Source organism: Tursiops truncatus, chromosome 8, assembly GCF_011762595.2.
Source record: "Tursiops truncatus isolate mTurTru1 chromosome 8, mTurTru1.mat.Y, whole genome shotgun sequence".
Taxonomy (NCBI): Eukaryota; Metazoa; Chordata; class Mammalia; order Artiodactyla; family Delphinidae; genus Tursiops; species Tursiops truncatus.
This window is the reverse complement of record NC_047041.1, coordinates 80036429-80060434: the sequence shown is the minus strand read 5'-3', so window position 1 is coordinate 80060434 and position 24006 is coordinate 80036429. Positions and strand designations below refer to the sequence as shown.

Sequence of the window (24006 nt, the reverse complement as noted above, 5' to 3'; positions counted from 1 at the left end):
GTGGATAAATAAAGGGTTTATATAAAGCACTCACAGTGCTTAATAAATGTGAATACTTTTCTTCCCTCCTTTTTCTACCTTCCCCCTTTCCTTTGTTCTAACACCAGAAGCACATCTCTTTGAAAATACAAATACTGTAATACCCACATGTCTTGTGCTTCAAATTGTGCACACATCCCTCCTCTACCCACCTCCCCGACCAGTGACTCTTCAAGTGTCTCTTGTAATGAAAACAGGTTCAGCACATGCCTTGAGAGTCAAAGCAAGGGTCAATGTCCCTCCTAAGGGAATATGACAGAAACACCCTACATCCAGTTAATGCCTGGATGGTTTCTGCCGAAGCCTTGCCCTCTGCTCCATCTTTCCTGTGGATATTGCTGTGCTAGTGGCCCACATCGTGCTGCCAAGAGGTCCCAGAAGAAGGTGAGTATAACAGGCCCACACAGGGATTGAACCTGTGACCCACTCCTTATTAGCAAGTCTACCCAGCAGACCTGACTCTAAACTGGTTGCTGAATTTCTCTCAGATCACTCCTGCTGTCTTAGCTGCAAGGTCATGAATCTGACCCAATAAAGATAGTTAACTTAAAAAAAATCTTCCTGCCATTTTTAGAATTTCTGGAGCAGAACGACCTTGGCATTGGTCAATGTTTGTAAAGGGCATTTGGTTTGTGAGAAAATGAACGCATTGCTATTCCGGGGAGTTACAAGACAATATCATGTTTCTTCTTTTTTCATTTTTGACCCTGGTTTTGCAGTATAGCTATTGGACTATAGAAACAGACTTCTAGCTTAGAATGTAGCCAAAATTAAACAGAGGGATGTAAAAATCTACAGAGAATGTAGGACTATCAACACAGGAGAAGCTAGCTGTTTTAAGAAAAAAGGAGATACTTCTAGCTAAATGCCTATTATATGCCAGACACCCAGCTACACAGTTTTACTTAGAGTATTTTTGTCGATGTTCTTTTATAGATGTTATTTCCCCCATTTTATACATGATAAACTGAGGCTTAGAGAGGTTTAAATGATGTGTTTAGGGTCTCCCAGCATAGTGTGGAATTTGGTCACCTCCTTCTGTCTTAAGAATTCTTCCCATCCTTTCAACAGTACTGAACTTCCTCTGTTAACCTGTTACTCCTTGTCTCTATGAGAAATTCTGCTTTGAACTTGGCTTTAGCTGCCATAGACACACAATATATTTGTCTTTCACATTAGCCAGTTCTGAAAATATCAGTAATATTCAATCAAAATTTCATTTCACTTCTCTCTTCCTTCCCATGTGGCGGGTGTTTATTTTTTTTCAGGTTCCATCTTTCTTCATAGGCCTGGAAATGTTCCTTCAGTAAGTCTGGGTGAAGCTGATGAATTTGCAGTTTCCACAAGACCTTTCTGTGGAAAAGGATAGTCCTGCCCTATCCTCAAACATTCGGAAGTAGGACATCCCAAGGCACAGTTGGAGAAAGACTTTGCTGAGGGGAGAGGGCTTATGCTGGTTCTCTCACTGCATTTAACTTGAAATCAGGACTTAAGGAAAGTTGATGCTTTGAAGACATAAGGATTTGGTTTAAGTACTGGCTCTCTCATGGTTGAGATGTATAAACTTAGACAATGTATTTAATCTCTCAAAGTGTGCATTTCCTCATCTATAAAATGACCAGACTAATAGCACCTCCTTCATAAGGCTGTAGTAAGGTTAAAATGAGATACTCTGCCTGGCATACAGCAAACATTCAATACAATGTTTCTGAAAATTTCTTCCAAATATTGTACTTCCTTTACGATATAGGATAATTCCAGAATACATTCAGTAAGAAAATATGGATTAAAAATTAGAAAAAAAAATTGGGAAAAATGCAGGTATAAGTTATGCTTGGAAATTAGAAATTCAGTCATTCCAAAAAATATCTGTTACACGTTTTGTTTTTCTGCTTTGCTTTGGTTACTCTGCTAGGTATACACATATTTTGTGGACATATCTCAACCTTAAAGCTGATACGCAGGTGGGCAAAACTCTCTACTTATTTGTTTTGTTGGAGACAAAATATTGGATTGAGAAAATTATGACTCTGACCTAAAATGGACACATTTAGGGATGTTTGTTCTAAGTTTCCAAAGCTTTAAAATATGAGTACACTACTACTAAATGACAGCATCTCTTATTTCAACCAAGCAGAAAAATAATGTAGCCCATGTAGATTTGCCCAAATTGGAATTCCAGGAAGTTACCCTGGATATTCTCCCTCCTCACTTCTTTGCATGACTTCAACTCTCTGACTGAAAGGAAGCCAATTTATTTTGTGAGGATTTTAACAATATATTAATTATGATAAGATTGAAATCTAATGACTAGTTACTGGAGACAGAGACGTTGGACTATTTATATATACTCTCTGCCCTTTCAGTCTGACCTACTTTGACAGTTTTATTAAACCAATTGACTTTTGAAGTTTGTTTATGAAATGGCTGGGGAAGACTGACTATTTGGGGTGTTCGGCATTTGTACAACATGCCATTTAATCAGTTCCATCAGAGTATTTCTGAAGTCCAGGAAGATGTCATTCTCTAACGTGTTAAGTAAATCACAGTTGAGTCCATGTGTGTGTTTCGGAACTTGTGTATACAGTGCACACACAGAATTCTCCCATCATAAAACAAAAAGAGCTCTCTTTGTGTGTAACTTGCTTGTTGTCAGTCTACAGTTCTAACTTCATGTGACTTGAATGGGATTGATTCATGTACTGAATTGTTCCATTACTTTTTCATCCAATGTTCATTCATTAATTTTTTCAACAATTATTTACTGAGCACCTACTCTGCCTCAGGTGCTGTAAAAGCCCCTGGGGATAAGCAGCAAAAAAAAACAGTCTAATTTTTCTAGACTGACAAGCAAATAATCACTTGAAGGCAGGGTCCATACCTGGTTCATTATTTTGCTGCTAGACAGACCTTGACTCCAATAGTTGCTTAAACGCTATGTGTTGATTTGCTGATGTATTTCTTCCTGTTTATGGGTTATAAGTGGATGAACATTGATCAGTGGTCAGGATCATTGTAGCCCCATCTATGTATCTGTTGTTGGTTAGTCTATTTTTCAAGGTTGCAAATCTTAAAAGGCAGTGGAATCTGGCTTTCTTGGCTCTATAACTTTGCAGGGAAGTTACCAGAGAGGAACTTAGTTGAATAGACCCACTAACATCATACTGCTTATTGTCAATATGAAGGCTCATTGGCTTTAGACCCATCCACTACCAAAGGAAACAAAGAAATGAGAGAGTGACAGGTTCCAGGTATGGACAAATGTAACTCCTTATCAGTGGATAGTTTGGCCTCCGTTAATATGAAAGCTTGGTAGTAGAAATGTGGATGGAATCTGATCCTTTACTTCCCAAGATAAAAGGTAAGAACCTCAAACCTGCTTGAGAAAAGAAGCTGCTCTTACTGACTACACCTAGGCTTTGATAATCTTGCTTCCCTACTATTGACATCAGATACTTGTCCTACTAGTCTTGTGTTATATCTTCAAGGGTTTTAAAATTTGCTCTATTTCTGCCTGTACATGGATTTATAATTGATTTATTTTTATTTAATTCATATCTAACTAGTAGGGGGTTTGTCTTAACCTTCTAATTCAGGAATAATAGTGGGGTAGATTGGAGCAGTTCAGTTTTTTACATCAACTCTTATTTATAAGTACCCAGTGAGAGGAAGTATATTACAAAGGATAAGAGCTGTCTGTTGCTAAGGATAAATTTTCTGGGTTTGCATCTCATCTTTGCCACTTGTCATCTAGTTGACACTGGACAGGTGGTTAATGTGTTTGTGCCTCAATACTTAGTTCATTGGGTTGTTCTGAGGATTTCATGAGTCAGTACATAGAAAACATTTAGAAGGGCTCACGAGGAGCTTAGCGTGTATTAGTCACTCTTGTTATTAATAGTACTGCTGTTACTGTGTCACTAGATATTTAGGGGATTTTTTTTTTTTTTTTTTTTTTTTTTGCGGTATGCTGCCCCTCACTGTTGTGGCCTCTCGCATTGTGGAGCACAGGCTCCGGACGCGCAGGCTTAGCGGCCATGGCTCACGGGCCCAGCCACTCCGCGGCATGTGGGACCCTCCCGGACCGGGGCACGAACCCGTGTCCCCTGCATCGGCAGGTGGACTCTCAACCACTGCACCACCAGGGAAGCCCAGGGGATGGGGTTTTAATGGTATTACTTCCAAGAATAAAGGTACAGTCAGATCCTGCCCTCCATTTACCTTGTCCCTCAGCAAAATTTCAACTAAGACAAGTATATGCATAGAACCAAAGAAGGTTAAAGAATATTGAGTTAGTGCTCAATAGTGCCCAAAGCAAGGCTCTCTGGATGAACCTATTTGCAGGGCAGGAATAGAGACACAGATGTAGAAAATGGACCTGTGGACACAGAGGGGGAAGGAGGGGGTAGGATGAATTGGGAGATTAGGATTAATGTAGATACACTACCATGTGTAAAATTGATAGCTAGTGGGAAGCTGCTGCATAGCACAGGAGTTCAGCTCAGTGCTCTGTGATGACTAGATGGGTGGGATGCGGGGTGGGAGAGAGGTCCAGGAGGGAAGGGATATATGTATACATATAGCTGATTTACTTCATTGTACAAAAGAAACTAACACAACATTGTAAAGCAACTCGTCTCCAATTAAAAAAAAAAATGAACTCTTCATCTCTTCATCTCCAAGAAGGGGAAAAAGGAGGATAATAATTGAGAGGAACACATATTTTAATATGGCTTCAAGAGAGAACAAGAGTGAGAGACAGAGACATGCTGGTTACAAGAGAAACCCTGGGTCTGCTTATCAAAAAAAATGGTAGAGTGACAGACTTAATCAAAAGTGCTGCATAGGGCTTCCCTGGTGGCGCAGTGGTTGAGAGTCCGCCTGCCGATGCAGGGGACACGGGTTCGTGCCCCAGTCCGGGAAGATCCCACATGCCGTGGAGTGGCTGGGCCCATGAGCCATGGCCACTGAGCCTGCGCGTCCGGAGCCTGTGCTCCGCAACAGGAGAGGCCACAACAGTGAGAGGTCCGCGTACCACAAAAAAAAAAAAAAGTGCTGTATAGTAAAAAAATGATCCAATACAGATTTTAACCAATAATATTATCAAGTTCTTTTAATCTACATAATTTTACAAAGAGGATAGACAGAGGTAGAAGTGTGGGGAAAGGCTGCAAAAAGATTCCTTTACCTACGCTATATTCAGAACTTCTTGCAAAATTTTGTCCAGATGCTATAGTCTAAGAATTTGCAGTCTAATATGGATGATAATGAAATGAACCACATAGTTCAGTGTTATAATGGGTTGAGTAAGGCATTTTCCATAAGGAAGAATCAAGCAAAATTGCATAGGCAGTCTGGGCAGAGTTTCAGCTTGGGCAATTTAAGGTTTCCTGGAAGAGGTGACATTTAACAAAAGTCAGAATTTACTATGCACTGGTTTTGTGTAAGCAATGTGTTAAGTGCTATACATACATTATCTCGTTTTATTCTCACAAGTACCTTATGAGGAGAAACTACATTGCCCCATTTTACAAATGACAAAGAGGCTTAGAGAGATTAAATAATTTCTAAGGTTTATAAGTAGTAACCGCCTGAATATGGTTCAAAGCCAGGTTCCCTGAGGATGAATACCTAAACTCTCCGTTCTACTGCCTTCTTCCACTTTGCCCTGCTGTCTCCTACCAGGAGATAGGAAGGGTCCAATGGAAGGCATAAAGGAATATGTTAAGAAAACAGTAGTTATTTCAATTTGTTTCATAGACTTCATTTAGGGAACACTTTGCACAAGTCCTGAGGCTGGCGATGGAGACAGAGTTACAAGGCACAGTGGCTTCTACTAAGGAGCTGGGAGACAAGGCAATGAATAAATAGCGCCAGACGAATAGTACAAAGAGTAAGCAGTGAATATTTAATTGATGACTATTTATTAAGCACCTACCATATGCTAAATTGATGGGATTGTAAAGATGAATATAATTCCTACTTCTAAAATGTTTTTATAACTTATTAGGTAAGATAATAAATGTACATAAACAACTATGCTAGAAGGCAGGATACGGTAGGCCCTAGCAGAGAGGATTAGAGAAAATGGGGCCAAGAGAGAACATAAGAACATAGAAAAGCAGGACTGTCATCCCTGTACATGGAGCACATTATATGCTAGTGCTCTACTTTGGAGTTTACCTCATTGATTTCCACCACAACCCATACAAGTATAGAAATTTACCCTGATTTTATGCATTAGGACACTAGGGCACATACAGGCTAAGTGTTCCACCTAGAAACAAAACAAAGACAGTAAGGAGCAGGTCTGTCTGCTCCTTTGAAGGTAGCATTTGACGGTTGATGTGGTAAGAAAGAAAAATAAATGTAGAACAGTATGGTAGACAGACTCCAAGGCAGTCCCCAGATATTCTCATATTCTCTACTGTGGTCGCTTACACAACTTTTCCTTGGAGCCCTGGACTGCCAAGTGAGCAGTCTACTCTGAGAGCCTGACTACTCTGAGACCACTATGCTGGGAACACATGGAGAGGCCACATGGAGAGACCATGAGAATAGTTGAAGAGAGAGGCATGCCCAGTGACTTCCCATCTATTCCTGTCCCTAAAAGGTCTACTCATCTCAGTTGAAGCTCTAGATGTTATGTACCAACGACCAGTCCAGCCCAATAATTCCTAACCACATTGAAAATTCTGGAGCAAAATAAATGATTGTTTTTATTAAGGCACTAAGTTTTTGGAGCGATTTGTTGACACAGCAATAACAAATAACGAGGACAGGGAAGCCATGCATGTTACTTATCTATTGCTGTGTAACACATTACCCCCAAAGTTAGAAGGTAAAACACACGTACTTTTATTATCTCTGCTTCTGTGTGTCAGGAGTCTAGTCATGGCTTGTCTGGGTCCTCTACTTCAAGGTTTGTCACTAAGCTTCAATGAAGGTATTGGCTGAGACCTTAGTCATCTCAGGGGTCAGTTGGGAAGAATCTGCTTCCTAGATCACTCATGAAGTTGATGGCAGAATTCACTTCCTCACAGAGTGTTGGACTAAGGCATCCATGGCTCACAGGCTTTTAGCTAGAGGACTCTCAGTGCTTTACCACACGGACCTCTCCATATAGCATCTCAACTCAAAGCAAGCAAGAAAGCAAAAGAGAGCACCAGAAAAAGAACACTACAGAAGTCACAATCTTTTGGAATCTAATCATAGAAGTGACATCTCATCCCATTTACTGCATTCTATTCATGGGAAGCATGTCACAAGATCCAGTCCTCATGCAAGAATAGGGGATTACTCAAAGATGTGAATACTAGGAGACAGGGATCATTGAAGACCATTTTCAGAGTCTACTTACCACAGTATGATAAATCCAAATACTTGTTAGAAGCAGTTCATCCTTTCACCTTCTAGAAAAATAAACAGAAGGGTTTTTTTTTGTTTTTTTGTTTTTTGAGAAATAGTATTAGCCCCAGGTTTCAATCATGATTCCAAACTGTAGTGGATGTTGGGCATAGGAAGGAAAATTATTTTAGCTTCTCTGAGTCTGTTTGCTCATCTTTAAATGCCAATAATAGTTTTTTCTTCACAGAATTGTATGAATATTAAATGACTGAATGTAAGTGCAAATATCTCTTAGAGCATCTGGAATATGTGAGGTTCTTTAAAAAAAATTTGTTAGACCTGATGATGAGACTGTGTGTTAGATTTATTTGAAGAAGAAATCTAAAAGTGGACATTTAAAAGTATAGACATGGCCTAGAATCCATGTAGTCTGCATGTATGTTCAGGTACCTGCTAGCATGGTAATCAGAAAATATTTTTTTTGAATGTAGAGACAAGAAAGAAATCAGTTCTAGTTTTTCAGTTTTCAAGAGTCCTCTCCATTCTATTGTGTGTCTTGTGGAAAGTAAGTTACTAAAAGATGCTATATGGTGATTTCTTTGTCTCAGAATTTAACACTACAGGTTGTTAATGGTGCCTTAGAGGAAGTACTGAGCCCATTCAAAGGAGAATGAAGTGGAAGTAACTATGAGTTCTTCTAACATTTGAGCAGCCAATGATCTTCCATAGCATGAACATTAGAGTCTAGATAGAAGATTTTTCTCTGTTGAATTCTAGAGTGAACCAGAAATCAAACCAACAGTGCAGGGCTCTATGTCCCTTATGTTGTCCTCTTAGCTTGAGTTAAACCATGGATGCATGGAATAAGGGAGTCTCCTAGGGTCTTTTATCCATGCTGGTGAACCAGGAGAGCAAGTGAAGGTTGCCAAAGAGGCCAGAGGTACTGCCTTTAGCCAGTTAAGCAAACTACAGATACTTGAACATCAACCATGTGTTAGAAATCGGGACACAAAGGTTTTACATAGCAAAGAAAAAAAAAAAAAGATCATCAGCAATAACAAAAACTGTAATAGAAAGTAGTATGGGCTGTAGTAGAGAAAGAGTCTGAATGAAGTGATGTGAAAACATACATGGGAAACAGTTAATTCCACCTGAGAAAATTCAGAAAAAAAGGAGCCACATTTGACATGACAGTTGAATGGAAATTTGCTGAGTCTGGACTGAATACATCAACCTGTTCCAGATCACACCTGCACTGAAGATATATTATCCATCCTTACCTCCAGTCCTGTACCTATAACTATTCAGTGATTTGCATGGGAGTCTGGAGCCTCCTGGCAATGAATATATGAACTTCAGTCCATTCATACTTGGGGGTAAGAGACATATGAAAACGTCTGGAGGCCTATGGGGACGGTGAAAGGAGGACACAAATACAGAAGTCTCAGTAGAGGATTCATCCAACTCGAGAAAGGAAGGATTTAGCTCAGTGAGCCAGACTCCACAGTAGAGCCAGAGGGTCGTATGGGAAAAGTGTCTCTAGGAAAAGTGCATTGCTTTTGTACATGAAACCAGCCAGAATCAACCATCTGAGTAGAGTCTATGCTTCTTAGGAAAAGGAAGTAGTATATCTATAAATATTAAAATACTTTTAACACCTAGATGATCCAGCCAGCTGGCTGTGGAACCCTATAAATGAGCAGAACAGTGAGATCCAGGGAAAAAGGAAGAGAGTGTGCTGAAGTAGATAGAAAAGTGAGCACCAGAGGTGTCAGAATTAGAGATGACAGTGGTGCCAATACCAGCCAAAGGGAATGTTAGTGTCCTGGAAATAGGTAATTGCATGAGTAAGGTCCATCATAATGTGAGATTTCATTCCAGAAGAAGACACACAGCAATGCTACAGGAAAAGACACAAGAAGGAGCCTGGACTGAGTACTGGAGATAGGGTGACCAACTATAAAAGTTTGCCCAGGGACTGAGAAATGTTTTAGAAAGGGGGACTTTCCATGCTAAAATGTGAAAGTCCTCAGCAAACTGGGACAAAGCGGTCACATAAACCAGAAGGATTTGTAAATATAGTGCAATACCAATGGGAACCTTCTAAGATTTAAAGGAGGAATATGACCTCAAATAATTGAGGGACAGGGTTGTTGCTGAGAGCCAGTATTTTGCAGATGGAAGATATCAAGCCAATGAAGGCCAGGGACACATGAAGTGTGACCTCATTTCTATACTGACTTATGAAATCTGGGATAATTCAATCCATCTTCAACTTCCCTCTTATCAAATCTAAAGAGTTGGTCCACTGACTGGGCTGAGCGTGTAGTCAAAACATATGAACACAATTTTTACCTAAGACTATGATAAATGCTGGTCCAAATGCCAGGCCCCGCCTGGATTAGTAAGGAAAAATAGAGGCCCAGATGTTATGGTAGGTGAGGATGAGGTCTAACCTGAAGCTTCCAAAGCCGTGGGTTCATGATGGGGGTCATGAACTTTGAGATAGGGCACTGATCTAGGGAAACAAGATGAATAGCAAGCAGGCAGAGACCAATTGTCATGGAAGGAGGGGTCAGTCATGGGAAGACTGTTGATAAATTACAAGAAATGAACCAGTTTTTACTTAAGTCTCTTTTAACAGACCGGCTGTGGAAGGTAAATGAATAGGCTGCCCTGTCTTAAAGAGCCAGAGGTAGGGGTACAATATGAGTCTACTTTGGGGGAAAATCTGCAAGTATTAGCACAATGTCTGGGCACAGATTAGGTCTTTGGTAAATGCTGGCTTTCTGTCTTCATTCTTCCAGAATATGAAGGAGAGCATAGCATTTTCCTGAATTAGAGACCTTGTACCTAGCTGATCTGATTCTAGTCCATTCTTCATGCTCTTCCAGAACTATCATCTTCCAAAAATAATAGATGACCTTTTAAAAATCACTAGGCATTAATTGTCGTTTAAAAAATAAGATTCAAAATTCATAGCATCCAAGGCCCTTTTAAACCTGACTCCGATGTTCTCCAGGACTGACTCCACCACTCCTTATATGAACTGCTAGTTACAGACACACCAACTCTCCTTCTTGCCTTGAAAATACCCTATTTTCAAGAAAGGAAAAACAAGAATGAAACAAGAAAGAACATGAAAGAATAAACTTAACAAATAACTTGGAAGATTTACATGAGAACAATGAAAATACTACCAGGGGACACAAAATACAAAGCAAATGAAATGAAATACTGTATTCTTGGAAGGACTCACATAATAATGCTAACAACTCATTAATTCATTCATTCCATAAATTGAATATGATATTAATACAAATTTCATCCATTACTTTCTTGCCGGATAAATTTCATAGGAAAAAATAAACAACAATGTCCATGACATTGTTTGATTGATTGAGGGAAGGGATGGTCCTAACAGACATTAAAACATATTGGAAAGCTAGAATAATTAAAACAGTGTAGTCCTGTTACACATATAGACCAGAAATTCCAGAAATAGTACCAAATAGATATGAGCTTTTAAGTATGTGGTAAATGTGACATTGCATCTTGGTGAGGAACTGATGGCTTATTCAATAAATGTTGGACTAGTCACCTATAAAATAATAGAATTGGATTCATAGTTTACTCCTAAATGAACTCCAGATTTAAACATGAAATATAAACTGCTAAAAATATTAATCAAATAAATGGAGAATAATTAAAAAAATATTTTTCTTAGTATTACACAAAGTCCAGAAGTGAATTGGAAAAAAGATAGATAAATTCCACTAAAATGTTTTTGAAATATTTATTAGAAAAGCACAATAAAGGCAAACATGAAACTCTGGGAAGCATTTGCTAATCATATCACAGAGAAATGGCTGTGAGATCTATAAATCTGTAAGAAATAGTCTAAAGGTTCAATAAATAAATGAGCAATGGAAATGAACAAACAGTTCACAGAAAAAGAAATACGAATGTCTCTTAACCATATAAAAACCTGTTCAACCTCACACATCAAAAAAAGAATGTAAACTAAAACACTCCTAGTCTTCATATTTACCTCTCAGATTGGAAAAGGTCAAAGAGTTTGATTACACACTGTGGGTTTGCCAGAGTGTAGGAAAACAAACCTCATAATTCTCTAGCAGAAGTGTAACTAGGTCTAACTTACATGAAGAAAAAAAAATTGGCAATCTCTAATAATTTCATTGCTTCATACATACTTTCAAATTTACTAAAAAGAAGGCTTGCAAATGTCCAGTCGAAGGGGCTTCCCTGGCGGCACAGTGGTTAAGAATCTGCCTGACAATGCAGGCGACACAGGTTCAAGCCCTGGTCCGGGAAAGTCCCACGTGCTATGGAGCAACTAAGCCCATGTGCCATAGCTACTGAGCCCACGCGCCACAAGTACTGAAGCCCGCACGCCTATAGCCCGTGCTCCGCAACAAGAAGCCACCTCAATGAGAAGCCCCTGCTCGCCGCAACTAGAGAAAGTCAGCACGCAGCAACAAAGACCCAACGCAGCCGAAAGTAAATAAATAAAAAATAAATAAATTTTTTAAAAAAGAAAAAAAAGTCCAGTTGAATCTATGCAGGATCCTGTTGCAGCTCTTTTATGTCTTTAATTTATTTTTGTTGGAAATTTAACGTAAAGAATCCAGTTATTTCAGAAATGGTAGAAATATGATTCACGCATGAAATCTCTTTGTAACAACTACACCACCTCCCCAAAGGGCTTGTTCTGTGCATTTTAACTGTTAAAATTCTCTTCAAGTTGATCTCCAGATTTCTGGCCTTTATTCTGCCCTCTGAAGTTGTCACAGATTTCTAATTCTACCAATTCAAAATGGTATACTGCTAGATTTCAGGTTATCAATCACCTGATTTAATAAATAGACTTTTTTTCTTTTTTTTTTTTTTTTCAGTCTTCACTCCAAACAAACATAGCTAAAGTGAGTTTTTCTTTTGGGAAGGTGGGTGCAATCACAGCTCTCATCAGTCTTGATTAAGCACAGATCGTTATTCCACATGCCCTTCCTTGCTAGAGTCTGCACAAAGCTTGTTTCCTTTTCGAAGCTCCTTTATGCATGGCACATACAGAAAGCTCTAAGGAGTGGAGACTCACGTTTCACCTGAGGATGAATGAGCAACTCACCCAGGGCAGTGCCTTAATCAGAAATTTTGCTATTTAGCAAGGGAAATGTCAGCTCTGCAGCTACCCCAGAAAGAAGCATATAATGAGCAAGTAGAAGGATCTCCTTTTGGTGATGGTTACACAAGTGTCTTTGATGATGAGAACAAAGAGATGCAAATGAAAACTAGGGACAGCCTTCTGTCTATAGATGTTTCTGGCATCTGGGATCTTTTTCCTCAGCTTTAGTATCAAAGAAGTACATCGAACAAGAGCCGCACAACCAGGTCCCTCAGGGGCACCTGGTTACCTGTTGAAGTGACCAGACAGATGCTCAGAGAAAGATGGAAAATGTAAGAAGTTGATTTTACTGGACCTCCATGGAGATGGGGGGAAACGTGGTCATATACGGAAGGCTGGCGATTCATTCTCTCCACATGACACAGTTGAATAACTGAAAATGCTAATCAAGAATGTCTTTGGAAAGGAAGATCTATAAGCAAGTGGTGATGTCTTTCTGAACTCATTTCTACTCCTAGGGGGAATTGTTTAAATAGGTCTTCATCATACGAACAACTGTCCAGTCTGGCTATAGTAGCATTGAAAGTAGCAGTGAAACAGGACACTTTTTTCCTTGGAATCGTGGATTTTAAGTCTCAGTCCTGGGCCTCAGTAAGTGTTCAGTTCAGGCAAAAAAAAAAAGACATTCACGATTATTGCAATAGAAGAAAAAGATTGAAATCAACTCTACGGAGACAAAAGGCAAGAGAGGTTGTAGGCACTGGGGTGAGCTCTTGGAAGGTAAAGAAACTTTTTAGTGGGGAGATTAGTCAACGTAATGAGGCCTCTGAGTTTGCTACTCGGTACTTATCAAAGTTAGGCTCCTACCCTCCCCCAGAGACTGGAAAACCAGAGCACTATCTTTCTTGATGATTACGTTTCAAAGGGGTGGCTCCCAGGTCCTTGAGACTCAAGACATTTCTGGGTTGTAAAACTGGAAAGAGGCTGGGAGAAGATTTATATCTCAAAGGGGCAGAGAAAGATTTACAATTGCAAGTTTTCTGAAATAAATGCTCTAAGCAAGTGGAGGTCAGGGACCTATGTCAGGAAGGAAAGCATCTGAAGTCTAGTCAAGCCGAGGAGAAACTTGAGGCCATCTTGTTCACTGTAAGGCATAGGGAACTCTATCTTCAAATTCCTGATGGGACTAGAGAGGAAAACAATTCTAATTTTGAGGAACTCAAAAAAAGTCAATCTTCCTAACCAAGTATGGAGGATCCTGTTTAGCTCAAAGCTGGACTGTGAACATTGTCTAGAACAATAAAGATTCTGAGAATGAGGCCTCCCACCTCTTGGCAGACAACAATTTCTCACCAGGTTCCCCATCCCTGACTCTGTCACCTTACCTAAAACAACTCCATGTAAAGACAGTTACGCCTTAGAGACTGGCCTGAAAAGAAAGAAAAGGAAAGGGAAGAAACAATTGGTGGGCATCTAAAGTTAGGTGCCTATGCATACTGTCTCATTTAGTTCTGTCAGCAATCTTAAGAAGTATTCATTACTAACCCAGGCAACAGATGAGGATGTTGAGGTTTGGGAGGGTAAGTATTTTGCTCATGGCTACATAGCTAATACATGCCAGAGCCAGATATTAGCTCAATTCTTTCTGGCACTTAAGATATGTCTGTTTTTTGAGCAGGTGTGTGCGTGTGTGTCCTGCGAAGTGTGGGGCAAAAGGCAGGTAACAGTCCTGTGTTCTGCCTTAAGCATAGTGATCATAGTATGAGAAGGGAAGTATGGGCCAATCCAATGTCGGTCTAGTCCCTGCTTTACAGCCAGAATGATCCTTTTACAATGCAAGGCACAGTAGGTTTCTCCCCTAATTAAAAACAAGGTGGCTTTCCACCTTGTTCAGAATGAGACCCAAATTCTAACCTGAGCCTACAAGGCGTTCAACATTCCATGCTCTTGTCTCTAACTACCCTCCCCCTTGCTTCCTGTGCTTCAGTGTGTGAAACCAACACATATTTCCTTGGTAACACTAAACATGCTCCTGCTTCAGGCCCTTTGTATCAATACTTGCTATTCCCTCTGTCTGGAACACACCCCAAGATAGCAACATGGCTCACTCCCTAAGCATTTTATAATGTGTAAAGGCTATTGTATTTCTTTTTTCTGTGAGGTGTCTATATATTGTATTTATTTAAACTGGTTTTTTTTTCTTCTTTTTTGTTTTTAGGAGCTCTTTATGTATAAGGATGTCAGCTCCTCCCCTTTTTATATAATATATAAATTTTCTGTAATATTCTATAAGTTAAAAAATATGTCATTGAGTATATTACTCTTTTTTATAATTATTTCTAGATCAAATCTCAGTTAAGATCTCCTTACTTATAAATTGTAAAGGAATACAGAGTTATCTCTTCTATTACAGTATAGTTTTATTTTTATAGTTAGATTTCTTTCTTTACCTTGTTTGTGGTATAAAATATCAGGGACAAATCTAGATTTATCTTTCTCAAATGACTAATTGTCTTAATACAATTTCTTAAAAATTTCTCTTTCCCCCCTTAATTTGAGATGCCACCTTTATAATATCAAATTGCCACATGCACTTTGGTTTATTTCCGATTTTCTGTTGTATTTCATTGGTATCTCTTTTTGATCAAATAACCGATGCAGAGTTAAGGTATTTGACCGCATCTGCTGAACAGTGAAGAAGTCAGCAGCATCTGTTCCGAACTGGCCTGGGATTCCCTTGAGGACTGAGCCTCAATGCACATTTTACGTCAATATTATACTGGATGTTTGTTAAAACTTTGGATTCCCGGGCTCTGATTCCTAAGAAAGTCAGAACCCTTAGGGGCAGGGCCCAGGGGGCCACATTTAAAAATAAGTTTACCAATCATTTTCAGGCAAGGTTTGGAGATGGAAAGAAGGCAAATTCAAACATTTTTCTAATGGGTATCTATTTTATCCTTTGTCTACCTAAATGCACAGAAAAGCATTTTGTTTCACCATATAAGCTGCAAAACCAGGAAGGAACTGTTATAGCTCAAAATGCAACACGTTTTGACTACCACCCAAATCAATAGGTATGATTTCCTTTGACATCCCTTAATGACGTACTAATAGGAGAGATAGAGGTAGGCCAGTCAGGAGAGTTAGCCAAGTGGGCAGAGCCAGGAGGATTAAGTGCTTAATTGAATTTCTGTCTCAGTTCTGGCCAAAGTATTTTTATCAGCGTCAACACATGAAGAGAGCCTAATCTGTACATCCAGAAGACCAGTGCCAGATGGGTAGCGGTCATGGTGCTAACATGTTCACCAACCATATTTAGAATTAACAAATTAAGATAAGTTACTTTGCTTGTAAAATCATAACAAAGGTGAAGACAGAACCAATCACAGGAAGCCAGTTCCTCACAAAAGGGCTTATGAGTCCAGTACGTCCATAGTTCAATGTCACTTACTCCTGCTGCAGGATACATAAAGTCTCTCTACTTATCTAATGCTTGAAGTCTGGCTGAAGCTTCTGGACATTGCTCTAGCTAGAGGCCCAATACAGGAATCGATCTGCAGTGGCTGTCTAATCACTGGGAGGAGGAGAGAGATGATCCTTCCTACGTGATGCTTAATGAACCAATTTAGAGACACACCTAGACTAGACGTCAGGGTTCTGTAGCCTTTTCTCATACCCTGGAAGAATGTGTAAATGGTTTATTTATAATAGGAAAACTTAGTTTGCATGAATTGAGTAATTTTATATTCAATCTTTCAATGGTGAATAATTCTATAATAATTACAAGCAATTTGGGGTTACAATTATATAGAAACCAGTAGACTAAATGGAAAGCAAAAGAGGGTAGTTTTCAAGAGTTACAGAAATTAGATAGAGTCATAGGGCAAATTCTCTCTTGTCCTCCCTTTAAGAAGCAGCTAGCATTTCTTAGAGGGTGTAATGCCAGATAAGACTCTTGCCACTAAGAAAGAATAACCTCTCATCCCCAACCTTCTTCATAGAAATGGACGTGGTGATACTTACAGTGGACTGCAGTTAGAGTAGTCAGACTTGAAGAAAGTCTAGAAGACTTCCAAGTATAGGTCAATAACATGGCACTAAAGTGGGCTAAAGGTCCAAAACTTCTGTGTGAGGAGAGGAGGACCCAGAGGGACTCAGAAGAGATAAAACTGAGGACTGAAAAGAGGAGATTTATCCTCAGGGTCTCAGTACCATGATTGCCAAGGGTCAGTGGAATGGCAGAGGGTGTGAGACCAGCAGAAGTCAAAGCAGTTGTGGAAATAAGCTGGTGGTGGTTTTCTATGATATATTGGGGAGAAATAAGGACAAGAACTTAGACACAGATATGTAAGGGATGCGACTATTTAGTAAGAGGTACAACACAGGTACTGATCAAAGAGAACAGACTCCAGCACTAGGGCCAGTTGGACCTTGGAAGCACAGATGTGCTTGGCTGCTGGATTGTGGGGATCTGTAGGGGATGTCAGGGGCAGGGTTATAGGGGTAGAAGGACACTTAAAGGCTCAGGGCAGTAGCTAGCTCTTTACCAAATGTACAGCAGTATTTCAGTAATTATTTTGGTCATTGATGTAGCTCTATTGATACATACAGACAGACTATCAGAGTATCAGAAGATATGCATGCTGTTTTGTGCTGGTGTTTGCTGTGTATATGAGTATACAAGGCTGCAAGGAGGCTGAGGTATTGTTACATCTGTGTGTTTCAGAAGATGTTGGCTAGAGGTGGGATAGATGAGCCATTTGATTTAAAAATTTCCAGATTAAAATTTAATTTTATTCTCCAAGAGCGACAGTTCATACAGTTCTAAAATGTGTGAAATACCAGATAACAAGAATTGACAGAAAAGAAGTTCTAAAACAAATTTAGACACACCACTTGAGTTTGTGCAACACTCCATTTTTCAATGACACTTAATATATTCAAAATCAACTTAGAAACTCAAATCAACTTCCATGGAGTCTCAGTTCTCAATCACAAGTAGCATATGGGTATTTACATTTGTCCTTTACTACAATTTCTAGCCTATCTTTATATTGTGCTGTTTATTTCCACACAGTTTGTCTCCCTTGATCTTCTTGAAAACACTGTAAACTATTTCAAAAATAAGAAAATAAAGGAACCTTATTGAAACTTTCTTACTCTGTCCCATTTTATCATTGGAATAACGCACTGAGGTGGACATTTTACAGGTGAGAATATTGAAGGATTTGAAGATGTTTTGTAAATAAAGGGAAGAACGGGGTTGGCAACCTGCTTGTCTGATTCTTTTTCTGTTATTCCCCGCCAGAAGCTAGAATATTTCAGTGTTTTGTGACCCATGAAACCTAGCTAGTTAAAGTGAACTGGACCTAGAACTGTTCAGGTGCTCCAAAATCTAGAGCATTTACTGTAAAGAGGAAACTTCTAGAAACTTCTCCATCTTCAGGGAAGCTTTTGAGCATTTTGGTGTTACTCTTCATTGCTCATTGTAAATGTCCATTCTATCATCCCCAGGTACTACGCTTAATAGATCATCTGTTAGTCTATAAACTGAGGAGGAACATAGCTGTAAAGAATGTACTTGTACAGGTGCCTATAAATTCCTCACAGAGGTGAGTCCTTATGACTGGAGTGCTTCTAAGGAGGGACAGGGAGAAATGCTTCTAGTGAGAGAGACATTGAAAACATAACCAAGGTGACAATCAGTATTGGTGGGTGTACCAGTGAGCATTCCTTGTTGCCTTACCATGAAATATTCCTGCTGAATAATGAAAAAAATGATCAAGCTTATGTAGTGTTAAATTGCAAAGGACATATGACATGATACAGACTTATATGAATTAATGTAAAACAGGCCTGGCTCTCTATATAGCTGATTATGTTACCTGGAGCACTGAGGTAGTACATTTTGCACGATTTAATTCATTCACTATATGTTACATTGTGGAGAGCTATGACAGAAATATTGACTAGTCACCAATATTTAATAGCTGGCAATCAGTAGTTTTCTTTGGCGTGGAGGTAGGGGATGGGATCTATTTGAGCAAATTCGTCCTCCTCAGCAAGCTTTTACCTTATGTCTGAACCTTAGTTTCTCTCTCTGTTCTTATACTTTCCAAAGTGAAACTGACACAAAAGCGACACGAAGCCCTAGCCCCCTTCCTCTGCCCAAGCCCTGTGGATCCCTTTGAATTTCCTTACTGCTGCCTCATTTCACAAAAGGTTTAAAAGATGTTCTAGGGAAACAACCTTCCTGCCACATCTTGTTGCCCTGCTCTCGTTTTGTGGCTACACTTTTCAAAAATCATCACCTCCTGTGGAAACAAATTCATCATAAACCTCTTGCAATATACCTCCAGTCCATGACACTCTGGGGCTGACATTTATTCATAGATTGACTATAAATAGGCAGCGATTTACACTCAATTAGATGTGGAGGGAAATCTGGGGTTGCAGGAAAGTTTCCACTCACTCAGTACGCAGGGTCTGTGTGATGGCTGGCCAACTGATGTTGCTGCCATTTGTTAAGATTCCCCCTTATTTGCTTTCTATTCAGACACTCCTAATTTGTGCAGAGTCTAGGGAATAACTTAAGACATGGTAATTAATTGGAGCATAACATTTTGGAGAAAAAAAGATGAAATTATTTACTTCTTTCCTTTTCTTTTTAAAAATGTCTGAAAAAATGAGACCATATTCTCATCTTTTAACTTCCCCTAAATTGCAATAGTCTGATTAACTTAAAATCACCAAGGATATGTCTTCCCTAAGAAAATGAAATCCAAATATTAAGCTGCATGCTTTGGTCACCCCTAAGAATCAAAAATTGATTTCAACCTGGGCTGGGTAAAATGAGCTTGTGGCTTTGGAGAATGGGAGAAAAGGCATGTAATAGTCAATGGGGGACTTTGATTATATAGCGTCTAATCACTTCTGTTCAAAAAAAATCTCATTTAAAATGAGAATGTTGAATCCCTAAGCTTCCACAAGACCTAATAGTGATTAGCTCACATGAATCTAAATTGCTGCTAAGTATTGATTATTATGAGGAGAAATCTAAGGAGAGTTTGATTAAATTAAGGCAATGAATGGTGTTATTCAGCCCAAACAGGGGACATTTACTTAATCCAGTAGTTTCAAATAGAATCACATTTCTATATACACATATAGATCATGTGCATTTTTAGTTTATGAAGCATTAAAATGGCAAGAGAATTACTCAAATGGCCCTGAACCTAGTTTTATCATGCCAAAGACATTTTGAGATCTTGCAGAACAGTACATTTCAAATTTTAATGTCTATCTAATCACCTGGGGATCTTGTTAAACTGAAGATTCGTATTCAGTAGGTCTGAGGTGAGGCATGAGATTCTCATTTCTAGAAACTTGCCTGGTGATGCAGATGATGCTGTTTCTTGGACCAACCGTACTTTGAGTAGTGAAGTTTCAGGACGACTCGTTCATGATTCTGAAAATCAGTTACCACTGTATGAGGATAAGCTAGTTAATACTGTGTGCTGAGTTATATAATGCCTGATAACTATTGGTATAATATAACCATTTATATAGAGAGAGAATGTTTCAAAAGTAAAAGAACTAGGAGACAGCAGAGACTACTGTTCTAGTCTTGCCTCTGCTACAAACAACCATTCCTAATATGTGTGTAGTACTTTGCATTTTACAAAGCAAGTTTACATAGTATATGTCACATGGTTTTATATTGATCCTCTGAACAGCCCTGTGAAGTAAGTCAAGCAGGCATTTTATTTTCATTTTCCTCATGAATATCCTGAAACTAAAAGTTGATGTGATTTGCACAGTTTCACATTATTATTTGGCAAGAAAGCCATGACTCAAACCCGTATTTCCTGACCACAAGTCCAGCGTTCTTTCTACTAGCAGTGATTTTGCATAGATCATGTAACTTCTCTAGTCCTTCTCTTACTTATGAAACGGGTGATCCCGGTTCAACTGGATCAGTGGTTATCAGCCCTCACTGTACAACTAAATTACCTTGGAAACACAAGAAATCATACCAGTGAGCGTCCCCTCCCAGTGCAGTTGAACCAGAGCCTTCCTGAGCTGGGCCAGGTTACCATTTCTTTTCATCCTCTAAGCTGATTCTGATACATAGTGACGAATGAGAACCAAAACCATTAGATATTCAGGAAAGCACTTTTCAAGATAAGTTGTGTTCCTATCTTCTTCAGGAAAATCTCAATGGCCATGGACTCTAACTTAGTAAGTATGGATACATCTATCACTGACTTTGTTAAAAATGTGAAATTGTGGTTTAGCAAGCTTTTACTTTTTGTCTTATTGCACAGGCCTTGAAAATTTAGGTAGATTTCACTTGATGCTTTTGAAAAAGGTCACTGTCACTCAAACAAGTGAAGATTTCCGTTTGCTCCCTGTGGCCACACTCTATGCAACACCAGTATTTCTGAGTTTTCTATTTTTCCTTTGAACTTGGCACTGAATATGTAGGCTTTTATTTGGGCTTTCATTGGAGTGGGTGTCTAAACCCTTCTGATTGCTTTCTGGCATGACTGCTGTTCTCCTTGTGGCTGCTGTGATTTCAAGGAGGATTTGGACACAAAGTATGCTTATCTAGATGACCTAAGATTTCTATGTCAGAAACTGATCATGTAAACGGTTTAGAAATAGTCTCTTCTCAGAGTTAAAATTTCAGTACTAAGTCTCCTTGATGTAAATTTTGGAAAAGTTCAGGTTGTTGGAAGCAGATGGTTGTTCTCTCTTACAGAATCTTTTGCTTTTCTCTAGTTGTCACAAGATCAAGAGGACAGAATTTTAGTCAACAGCTTTCCCTAGTAGATTCCATTCTGTTGATCATTTTTCAAAGTTGAAGAGACAGGAGGAAAATGAAGGCTTTGAACCCTTGGGAGGATCCAGGGGGGATCTGGGCCTTTCTGGGGGGTAATCCTTGATCCTGTGGCCTAAGAGGGTTCCCAATAAAGCCATCTCTTCTGGAAGTATCCTAATTCTGAGTGATGTCACTGGGTCAGTGATGAGCCTCTGAGTTTCTCTAAGAAGGGTTCAGACTTTGAGGTAAAACAGATAACACAGCTCATTTAATTTCAGTAGTGGAAATTCAATCACATATATAATATCCTTGAAAGGATATTATGCAATCCAAGTCTTGATTCCCAAACTTTCTGACTTGTATTTTCTATAACTAGGCAGTTTATTCAATAAGGAAATAAAATGCATAATGCTCAAAAGATGACTACAATATCAGTTTACTTGGGCAGAGGGTGCAAAACGGTCTTTTTTACAGCAGACCATCAGTCTTGACGTTCCTTAATGTTTTACTCTGACCACCTAGTCTTTCTTATAGTGTTTGTTTCAGGGGATTCATGAGGTCCAGAGATACTTTTTTCGTTCAATTTTACTGTGAGATTTTTAGACCCTGTGTAGAATTATCTGATTGTCATTATAAAATACACTTTTATTCACCCCGAGAAGAATTGTCCTGAAACACCCCATTGCCTTTTCTAATTTCTAGATTTTCCTGTTCATTCTTACGATGTCTTTAGTAACATCGCTCCTCAGCCCCATGGACCACACAGAGAACAGAATCTTTTTGTTTGGGAGATTCCAGGTGTATTTCCTTCATCTCCCTCCCTGATAAACAGCTTTGTCTGAGTCTAGCTGTGCCTGGCCTCCCACAAAACATGTGGCTGCCACTGTTCTGGGGAGATGGTTACTGTGTTCACAAGGTATTGGAAATTTCTGCTGCTCCATTAACTCCCCTATTTGTATCTTGGAACTTTATTTCCTAGTGTTCTATCTCTGAAATTGGTTGCTGTTTCCCTACAGGGGAAAGTATGGAGTCAGCGACTGATATTAAAAATATAAATGGTAACAAAGCAATTGCTCTCATTTGGAATTAATAATATTTTATTAAAATTTGTAAGAACACTCAGCTGGTAGCGTCAGAGCCAATTACTCATGTGTACGTCGAATGTGCCTTTCCAATTCAAAGTGTGCAATAACTCTTTTTGAGTTAAGGAAAATACATCTGTGTAGTAAGTTGGAGGATCTAAGTTTTAACTCTTCCTGTGCCAGTCTGAAGCCTGGAGTGATGTGAAATGTAATAACGGTTTAAACATTAAAAATAGTAGCTGGGCTTCCCTGGTGGCTCAGTGGTTGAGAGTCCGCCTGCCGATGCAGGGGACACGGGTTCGTGCCCCGGTCCGGAAAGATCCCACATGCCGTGGAGCGGCTGGGCCCGTGAGCCATGGCCGCTGAGCCTGCGCATCTGGAGCCTGTGCTCCGCAACGGGAGAGGCCACAGCAGTGAGAGGCCCGCGTACCACAAAAAAAAAAAAAAAAAAAAAAGTAGCCATTTAACTTTTCTAAGGGAAACATTTAGATAGCAGGGTCTGCTAACAGATGGTGTCACATATTTATTTCATTCTTGGAGTATTTGCCCTTTTGTAAGGGTTTAAATCACAATACAACCTAGGTTAGAACAATCATAGATTTGTCTAGAATTAAATATTTGATAGGAGAATGAGATAGAAAGAGACAAGCTAGTTGTATCAGGTATATACTTTCTGTCCTTTCAGATCTACACTCCAGCCATCTTGAGTCCATATTTTGTTTTAAGGGTCTGAACTTTATGAACACCATGAAGGAGGCCCTATGCTTTCTGGCTTCTGATAGCATTTGACCAATAAGAAGTTATGGCAAGAGATGAGAGGAAGGGATGTGGGCTCTGAGCAGGCTGTGTTTTCCCAAGGAAGGTCCCTGTTCCTTTCAAGATGGCTCTCCCTACAGGACTCTCTCCATTCAGTGCTGGGGACCCCTTTTCCCCTCCTTCTTCTACCCTAGAGGTGATAGCAGCTCTGCAGTTACTAGTTTCATGGTTCTGTACTATCCCTTGTAATTTTCTTATACACACGGGGGCGCTATTTTCTGCAGGGACCTTGCATGATTCACCAGAGTTAACATAATACAGGTTTCAGTGGATGAGATATCTGTTTATCTTATCTCTAAGCTTAAGATAGGGGAGCCTATTAACCACACAGAACTTCCAACCTTTAAGAAAAATGGACTTGCAATACCAGTAGTGACTAACATGAGTGGTGAGTGATAAATAGAGGTAAGAAAGTATATATTTGTAACATTTAAGGACGATATGCTGTTGCTAGGCATTGATAAAACCATATAGTTGCTTATAACTGGTTTTCATTCTAATTGGCCAGGAATTTGTATTGAGAAGTATTTTGAATATCACCCTGGTTTCACTGATAACGTATTATTATTCATGTGGGTAAATTGATAACTTGGTAAACTGTTTTGTTTTGTTTTTCCACCTGAAAATTGACAGAGAAAAGCTTTAATCAAGCCTCAGGAAGCTATAGCTTTCAAAAACACTCAACTTGGTTCAGCACCCATCTGCAAGAAACAATCCATTTACAAAATACATTCATGGGAATTGAAAAAGAAAAA

At 39.3% G+C, this 24006-nt stretch overlaps 1 pseudogene; it reads left to right on the top strand.

The window, feature by feature from the left end:
- Positions 1-291: 291 nt before the first annotated feature.
- The window catches only part of LOC109552200 (homeobox protein NANOG pseudogene), a 119731-nt pseudogene continuing 96016 nt past the window's right edge, over positions 292-24006 (top strand).